The following is a 10,381-nucleotide window of genomic DNA, read 5'->3' as shown; positions in this document are numbered from 1 at the left end:
CGCCTGTGGTGCTCCACAAAATCCATATTTGAATTTCATTAATAAAATCCAATGGCGCTAAAACCACAACTCGATAAATATTTATTTAGAATTACACTTCGTGCGCTTATAAACTATAAGGCCTAGACATTTATGCCTCAACTTAATATACAGAGCAAAACTTATACACGTATTTGTTTAGATAATTAAATGCAGAGTGACAATAAATTGCAATATGCATATTTACATACTTATACTATAATATATATGTACATACACATTTGTATATATATATATATATATCTTTATATATTGCATCTTCTCGTAAAGCTATATGGTTGTCTGTGTATATTTTTGATTTACTTAAGTGTGCCTCGTGCAACGTTTTCATCGTTTCCTTGCGAATTATTAATGACTGCACACATGTTGTACACACACTTACACCCATACACGCATACTTATTGCATTTTTGCTTATAAACATGTATGCATATATGTAGTTGTGTGCTTTCATATTTGTAAGTTTCCAGTTTATGATGACGAGCATGTGATGCAGCTGTTCTGCGTTGCCCATAAAACTCAATGAATTTATGTATGCCGTACAAAAATGTTATCTGCATCAGCTTTTGACTCACTAAAAATACCTTGGAGGAAAAGCTTTAAAGAAATTTTAATGGGAAATTTTGATATCGACGTAAATGCAATAATCGTTATTTAAATCGATCAATTTTCTATTTAAATATACTTTACTTTCTACGTGAATAAAAAATAAAAATAGTTATATGAAAGATTGCGGTATTTACTTATTAACCCCTGAGGACTTGCTCTATAGTGCACTTTAAGTGAGTGGTTATGGAGAAATCGAATAATTTTTAACTATCAAAGAGGATTTTGAAAGGAATTTTTTCCCTTTTTCGGTATTAGAGTAATGATTGGGCTACAAATCAGTTTCTCTGGCATCTTGACAACCTTTTCCTCAAATAAGTGTGGATAATTTGTAAGAATCGCACAGAAAGAAGAGGGTTTTCTCGAAAATTTATGATAATCGTATATGATCTATGATCTATGATCCATGATCCATGATCTATAATCTATGATCTATGATCTATGATCTATGATCTATGATCTATGATCCATGATCCATGATCCATGATCTATGATCAATGATCTATGATCTATGATCTATGATCTCTGATCTATCATCTATGATCTATGATCTATGATCTATGATCTATGATCTATGATCTATGATTTATGATCTATGATCCATGATCTATTATCTAAGATCTATGATCGATGATCTATAGGATTGTTTCTGTTTTGGATGTGTTGCCGAGTGTCAACTTTGTCTGTGATCTGGCGATCGTAGCCGTTTCTCGAGGAATATTGACTTAGATTATGTGTTTACAATACCACTTTGCTATTCTACTGATAATACTATTTTCTCTGAATCTAACGATCAGCTAAATACAACTTTGAATGATGTGATCTCATTCCGCTCGATTTTATTTTCATACAGAGCGGACTTCATTGCCTAACGAGCACTTGCGAGCAATGCCAAGCACTTATTAAATCTTCGAAAGTCCATCCCTAACTGCATGCAGTTTTAACATTAGTGTAACATATGCATTCTTCATATCTACAGTTTGTGCGCTAGATAAAATTACTTGTTGATGATTGCCGCAATGCAATTCACTTAATAATTTAACGTCGAATTATGGCCAATGAATGGCATTAAAATTACAACGACACTGAAGATGAACGACGACGACAGTTGTTGGTACCATTGCCACTGAGAGTGTAATAAAAATTTCATTCTACATTTTTGAATGCACAATTAAAGACAATTAGCTGCAGCGTTAACGTTAACGTTAGAGAAAATATTAAAGCAGAATGGTGAAGATAATAAAATGCGCAAAAAATGCGAAATAAATGTGCTATAAACTAAAATGCAACGACAACAACAAGGCGAACGAACTGATTCTTATATTTTATTATTTTATTGTTTTGGCTCATAATTCTCAATGTGAGCTCGCTAAATAGGAGTTTATATCTATATATGTATACATAGACATTTTTATATGAGTGCTCATAAATCAACGGATTTTGAAGTATTTTAATTAAAGGGGAAATCGTTTTGTTATGGCAATTATTTATTTTTCAAATAGTATGAGGAGCAACATATTACAGTGGGATGAGTTTCATATATTCTAGATATTCTTTCAATATTTTTTTATCAATATTCTTTAGATCTATAATTTAAATAAAATCTGTACTTTATACTTTATAATTTATAATCTATAACCAATGATCTATGATCTATGATCTATGATCTATGATCTATGATCTATGATCTATAATCTATGATCTATAATCTATAAACTATTATCTATAATCTATGATCTATGATCTATGATCTATATCTTTGACCTATAACCTATAATTTATAATTTTTTAAAGCTTTAAACTGCAATCTACAGTATACATTATAAAAACTCTGATATGTAATCCTGAAATATCTAAAGACCTTTATTGGAGATATCTCGACGTTTTCTGTGATGCGTTTTTGTCTGGAAAACTAAATCCAAAGCTGGATCTTGATCAATTGTAATGAAAGAAAATACTCATGGGTCTTGGAAACAACAGTACAAACCCTCGAATCAATTTCCAAGACTTTCTTTCCGAACATCATTGAGTAGAAATTATGTCACATCATCTAAAGTACTATTATCTATTACTTATTATCTACTATTTCTTGTTAGTGTTTATTTCCGCATCATTGCCGTGCTGACTGTCTTCCATATTCTAACCATGTTGTTCTTCGCACATGTGTTTGCTGTTCTTTTATAGTTTGTAGTTTGCAATTTGTTGTTTTAACACAATTTGTATTCAACCACTCGGTCATTACTTCGTTCCTGCCATAGGTGTATCCCTCTCCTGCTGCCCAACTTTACTGCCTTGTTAGAAGTTTTGGTGTTTCAGGTTTTTCGAAAAGTTTGCCATTCACTGCGAAAGTTAGTTGCTCTCTCTTCGTATCTCCCTTACCTTACCTTTCATTTATGGTACTCACACGGGAACTGAAATTTTGTTACTGGTATCAAAGGAAGTTTAATAGAAATGCTTACATTTTTGTTTTGTACGCTCAAATGAAAATTTTGATTATATTTCAGAGTCAAGTTGCCACAAAATTACGGAAAAATCAATGGTCTTTACTTTTAGCATTATTTTGAGATAAATTGTTGGTATACATTTGAGATAAATTGTTCTGTTTATATTTGAATATTATTTATAAATCATTAGCAATCATTATCTTTAGTATTAGTTTTTAAATTGAAGGCTGGCATAATAGTCTGAGAGCATATTTGTCAAGCTTGAACATTATATCAAGCTTTGGAAAGCTGAAAGCTTGTAATCAATTTCTAGTCTTCTATTAAGCTAACTATGGCGCTGTAATATCAAGCTAACTGAAAAGCAAGCACCTAAATAAGTTACCTTGAGGAACAACAAATAGTTCGTATTATTGTAAAATTCTGTAGTAGTTCCACTGGCTGAGGAGGAATAGCTTTCTAGAGCTTTCAGGACTTACTTCGAACTGAAATGATCTCGTGACTGTAGCGAGTAGTTGAATAATATCTGACAACTTTCTTCCAAGATTTCGGCCTTCATATACCGAATGTGAGAATTTCTGTTCTTTCTGTTCCGTCCTTTAGTCAGTCTGACTCATATTATAAGTCACATGATTTAATGCCTCCAAGTAATGATATTGTCTTTTGGCATATGGTGAGCTGACTTCAGTTAAGTAGTTACATGAAGTAAGCTCCATCGATTGATATATTCGTATAATGAAGATATTCGAAGCTATATTGATGAAAATGATGTCTATGAATTGTTGCAGAATATATTTCACAATTCTTACATATCTTGTGCTCTTGTTCGTGGAAGTGAATATTTATTGTTGTTGTAGTATTGATAACATATTTTGAGGAATACTGGCGAGTAGAGAGTTCTAGGCCTTATAAAAGTCCGTGTCCATACCGGTTGAGTAGAACCGACTATTGTGGTATTCTCCGAACTGGATCTTCATTAAGTGTTTCGTTAGGTGTTTCTTAATAAATTGAATTATCGATTAGATCTGTTATATATAATTTTCAAATATCGGAAAAAATTTAATATTTTTTATAAACAGAAGATAGGTGTATATGTATGTACACTTAAAAATCATTATAATGTACTGAAAACACATATGTCTTCATATCCGACGGCGTGTTAACTCCGTGATTGTGTTTATAACGGGTGATTTTTTTGAGGTTAGGATTTTCATGCATTAGTATTTGACAGATCACGTGGGATTTCAGACATGGTGTCAAAGAGAAAGATGCTCAGTATGCTTTGACATTTCATCATGAATAGACTTACTAACGAGCAACGCTTGCAAATCATTGAATTTTATTACCAAAATCAGTGTTCGGTTCGAAATGTGAAATCCGCTTTTTTATCGACAAATTTTGTTCAGCGATGAGGCTCATTTCTGGTTGAATGGCTACGTAAATAAGCAAAATTGCCGCATTTGGGGTGAAGAGCAACCAGAAGCCGTTCAAGAACTGCCCATGCATCCCGAAAAATGCACTGTTTGGTGTGGTTTGTACGCTGGTGGAATCATTGGACCGTATTTTTTCAAAGATGCTGTTGGACGCAACGTTACGGTGAATGGCGATCGCTATCGTTCGATGCTAACAAACTTTTTGTTGCCAAAAATGGAAGAACTGAACTTGGTTGACATGTGGTTTCAACAAGATGGCGCTACATGCCACACAGCTCGCGATTCTATGGCCATTTTGAGGGAAAACTTCGGAGAACAATTCATCTCAAGAAATGGACCCGTAAGTTGGCCACCAAGATCATGCGATTTAACGCCTTTAGACTATTTTTTGTGGGGCTACGTCAAGTCTAAAGTCTACAGAAATAAGCCAGCAACTATTCCAGCTTTGGAAGACAACATTTCCGAAGAAATTCGGGCTATTCCGGCCGAAATGCTCGAAAAAGTTGCCCAAAATTGGACTTTCCGAATGGACCACCTAAGACGCAGCCGCGGTCAACATTTAAATGAAATTATCTTCAAAAAGTAAATGTCATGAACCAATCTAACGTTTCAAATAAAGAACCGATGAGAACCAAATTTTATGCGTTTTTTTTTTTAAAAAAGTTATCAAGCTCTTAAAAAATCACCCTTTACATATATGAATATCAGATGTCGTATTTAATTGCACCTGAAGGCTTCTTACTTACATATACACTTCAGTGTGGGTGCTTAGAAGGAACAAATGTAGCAGCAACATAACTGTAAAAAATCAAAATCATCTACATCCGTGTGTTTTCATTTCCATATTTATTTTGTAACTGTGTCCAACAACACGTCTACAACAGCCTGAATATATATTTATATATGTTTGTGTGTGTGTGTGTATTTGCGATTGCTATGGTGTTTGCATTCCACCTGACGCATGAGCAACATGTAAATTACTAAATGTTTAAGTGTATTTGACTTGCTGTTGAGTTGCAGACGAAATTATACTCTATCCGACAACAACAACAACACGAATTGAGTGTGTGAAAATGCAATAATCGAACGAACGTGCGTATGTATGTATGGGTGTGTGCATTCAGGATTTGATATATGCATAGATAAGTATGTGAAGTGTTGCAGTGACGTGTGCCAAATAATTGGCGAGATTTATTAATTGCCCGAAGCCATGTCCTCGCGCAAGTATTAGATAAACATAGAAGTCAACGGCATTTGGTAATACTCTAAGGTAATATTCGGAATATGCTTTGTAAGGATACTAACAATTTCCGCTTTCAGAGGACTCATCCTTTCGAAATGAAATCTTTTGTTATATTGGTAATTAGACCTTTAAGTGGCAGCTTGTTCTTTGAAGAGCGAGATTTTTCTAACCTTGTGAATGATTTTGTTGGAAAGAGTCAAAGCTTTAGTAACCAAGAGATGTTAGAGACTAAATATTACTTTCTTAGTTCGCTCTACTGTAGTAATGACAAAGTACAGATTGGTAGGTAGGTATTGTGGATGTCAATCGACACATCTAGGCCTTACCATTCTTCATTGAACCACTCAGTGATCTTGATGAACTTAATTAATTCAATAAGTTTTAACTGTGCAACTTCCGAGATATCGTCGAGGAGAGCAATAGTTGCCATTTTTTTCTATTATTGTTGTTGTTGTAGCGATTATCCAGCTCAGCCAGAACGGAAAGCATATGCCTAGTTGTCATATAATAGAGGTCATCTGAGAGGCCCAGAAACATGCTGTTTCGATGGGGTCGGACCAAAGATACCATTTTTTCCTATATAAAGTTCTGCATCCGCATAGAATATATCCTATCAGAGTTCTTATATAGTTCCTTTTAAATTTCAATAATCGACAAGTCGGGGATTATTTCAACTGAGACTCAGCCAACTCTTTGACATATTTGTCTATTGGGTGTTTACATGTGGCCAAAGGCATGTATATTCCCTTCCTTTATCGGATTCTAATTGTAACGTTGTGTCCAATGTGGCAAGTTCATCTGATTAACAGTTACCATAAATATCGCTGTATTCTGGAACCCATTGCAGATTTATCGTAAAATAGTAAGCTAGCTCTATTAACAGCTCAAGGCGTTCATTCATCAACTTCGAAGAAACCCCGAGAGACTTTAGTGATTTTAGTTAAAGTCGCTTGACTGTCTGTGAATATAAATATGTTTCTTGTTGTAAGAACCTTCTTGTTCTGACAAGGAATTAACCTCCGCTTGAAGTACACTACAGTGATCTGGTAGTCAAAAGACGATTATGGTATCCACCTTTGCTGAAAAGACACCTCCTCACATCCGTTCATCCAGTAAAATAAAAAATGTGTTCGTTTATTTTCAAGTAGAGATCTTACAAAGGCTTTGTCTCCATAGTAAAAATTAATTATTAAAGGTTCCCAAATCTTGGGAGGATGGAGTCATATGTAGAAGTTCACGTAAGTGAGGAAAGTTTCTGACTGCCATTCACTTGGGAGTGGCCAGGAACGATTCTTTTACATGTGGCTCAAGCAGCTCACAACTTCCGGTCTTAGACCAAGTATCCTCTGGGTAGCCAACAGACATCCGTCTGGAAGCGAGCTAAAGTGAGAAGGCGAATCCCGCTTATGCGGTTGTGCGTAGGGCTTGGGACCCACCACATAAAAACGAATAACCAGTGAATAAGAAACACAGGCCTCGGATGAGAAACCCCCCTTTTGATGACGACCACGGCAAACGTATAAAGGACTATGATTTAAGGGCATGCACCTGGAATGTCCGGACCCTTAATTGGGAAGGTGCCTCTGCCCAGCTGGTTGATGTCCTCGTAAGAGTAAAGGCTGACATCACCGCAATCCAAGAAATGCGATGGACGGGACAAGGACGGAAGAAGGTGGGTCCTTGTGACATCTACTACAGCGGCCATATAAAGGAGCGCAAATTCGGTGTGGGATTCGTGGTGGGAGAGAGACTCCGTCGTCGAGTCCTGGCATTCACTCCGGTGGATGAACGTCTAGCCACAATCCGCAGCAAAGCGAGGTTCTTCAACATATCGCTGATTTGCGCCCACGCCCCGACGGAAGAGAAGGACGATGTGACCAAAGATACCTTCTATGAGCGCCTAGAACGTACCTATGAGCGCTGCCCCCGCCACGATGTCAAAATCGTGCTTGGCGATTTCAACGCTAGGGTGGGTAAAGAAGGTGTCTTTGGCACAACAGTCGGAAAATTCAGCCTCCATGACGAAACATCACCAAACGGTCTGAGGCTGATCGACTTCGCCGGGGCCCGAAATATGGTCATCTGTAGCACTAGATTCCAGCATAAGAAAATCCATCAAGCTACTTGGCTGTCCCCGGATCGAATCACTCGCAACCAGATCGATCATGTTGTGATAGATGGACGACATGTCTCCAGTGTTTTTGATGTGCGTACGCTTCGTGGTCCCAACATCGACTCGGACCACTATCTTGTAGCAGCTAAGATACGCACCCGCCTCTGTGTAGAAAAGCGCACACGTCAACAAACACAAGGAAGGTTCGACATCGAGAAGCTGCAATCACAACCGACAGCCGAACGATTTTCTACTCGACTTGCACTCCTGCTCTCTGAGAGCACTCATCAGCATCTCGGTATAAGGGAGCTGTGGGACGGCATATCAAACTCCTTACGTACAGCTGCAACCGAAACCATTGGCTTTCGGAAAAGCCAAAAAAACAGCTGGTATGATGAGGATTGTCGTCTCGCAGTGGAGAGAAAACAGACTGCCTACCTCGCAATGTTGCGATCGACCGCAACACGAGCGGGATGGGAAAGATACCGAGAGCTGAAGAGGGAAGCGAGACGCATTTGCAGAAAAAGAAAGAAAGAGGCAGAAATGCGTGAGTATGAAGAGCTTGACAAGCTGGCCGACAGGGGTAATGCTCGAAAATTTTACGAAAAGATCCGGCGACTAACTGAAGGTTTCAAGACCGGAGCACACTCCTGTAGGACCCCCAGCGGTGATCTAGTGGTTGATGACCAGAGTATACTGTGTTTGTGGAGGGAACACTTCTCCAGCCTGCTGAATGGCAGTGAAAGTACAACACCAGGAGATGGCGAACCCGATTCCCCAATCGACGACGATGGAACAGATGTTCCATTGCCCGACCATGAAGAAATTAGAATAGCAATTACCCGCTTGAAGAACAACAAGGCGGCGGGGGCCGATGGATTGCCGGCCGAGCTATTCAAATACGGCGGCGAAGAGCTGATAAGGTGCATGCATCAGCTTCTTTGCGAAATATGGTCGGAAGAAAGCATGCCCGACGATTGGAATCTCAGTGTACTCTGCCCAATCCACAAAAAGGGAGACCCCACAATCTGCGCCAACTATCGTGGGATAAGCCTCCTTAACATCGCTTATAAGGTTCTATCGAGCGTACTGTGTGAAAGACTAAAGCCCACCGTCAACAAACTGATTGGACCTTATCAGTGTGGCTTTAGACCTGGAAAATCAACAACTGACCAGATATTCACCATGCGCCAAATCTTGGAGAAGACCCGTGAAAAAAGGATCGACACACACCATCTATTTGTCGACTTTAAAGCTGCTTTCGACAGCACGAAAAGGAGCTGCCTTTATGCCGCGATGTCTGAATTTGGTATCCCCGCAAAACTAATACGGCTGTGTAAGTTGACGTTGAGCAACACCAAAAGCTCCGTCAGGATCGGGAAGGACCTCTCCGAGCCGTTCGATACCAAACGAGGTTTCAGACAAGGTGACTCGCTATCGTGCGACTTCTTTAACTTGATGCTGGAGAAAATTATAAGAGCTGCAGAGCTAAATAGAGAAGGTACAATCTTCTACAAGAGTGTACAGCTCCTGGCGTACGCCGATGATATTGATATCATCGGAAACAACACCCGCGCCGTTAGTTCTGCTTTTTCCCGCCTGGATAAGGAAGCGAAGCGAATGGGTCTGGTGGTGAACGAGGACAAGACGAAATATCTCCTGTCATCAAACAAACAGTCAGCGCATTCGCGTCTTGGCTCCCACGTCACTGTTGACAGTCATAACTTTGAAGTTGTAGATAATTTCGTATACCTAGGAACCAACATTAACACCGATAATAATGTCAGCCTTGAAATCCAACGCAGAATCACTCTTGCCAACAGGTGCTACTATGGACTGAGTAGGCAATTGAAAAGTAAAGTCCTCTCTCGACGAACAAAAACTAAACTCTACAAGTCCCTCATCATTCCCGTCCTACTTTATGGTGCAGAAGCGTGGACGGTGTCAACATCCGATGAGACGGCACTAGGAGTTTTCGAGAGAAAGGTTTTGCGGAAGATTTACGGTCCCTTAAACATTGGCAACGGCGAATACCGCAGAAGATGGAATGATGAGCTGTATGTGTTGTTCGACGACATAGACATAGTCCAGCGAATAAAAAGACAGCGGCTACGCTGGCTGGGTCATGTTGTTCGAATGGATGAAAGTGCCCCAGCTCTGAAAGTTTTCGATGCAGTACCCGCTGGTGGAAGCCGAGGAAGAGGGAGACCTCCACTCCGATGGAAGGACCAGGTGGAGAAGGACCTGTCTTCACTTGGTATTACCAATTGGCGCCAAACCGCCAAAAGGAGAGATGCGTGGCGCACTGTTGTGGACTCGGCTATAACCGCGTAAGCGGTTTCTACGCCAGTTAAGAAGAAGAAATCTTATAAACGTAAGAATATAATATCTGAAAGACAAACATTTTTAGACTATTCCCTTTACCCTCTAAAGCCTTCTACTTAATCCTTTAAAAATTCGCTTGACATTTTCTCCAATTATTTCTTTTACCTCACTCTAACCAACTG

This window comes from Zeugodacus cucurbitae, chromosome 5 (genome assembly GCF_028554725.1).
Source record: "Zeugodacus cucurbitae isolate PBARC_wt_2022May chromosome 5, idZeuCucr1.2, whole genome shotgun sequence".
Lineage (NCBI taxonomy): Eukaryota > Metazoa > Arthropoda > Insecta > Diptera > Tephritidae > Zeugodacus > Zeugodacus cucurbitae.
This window is presented reverse-complemented; position numbering follows the sequence as displayed.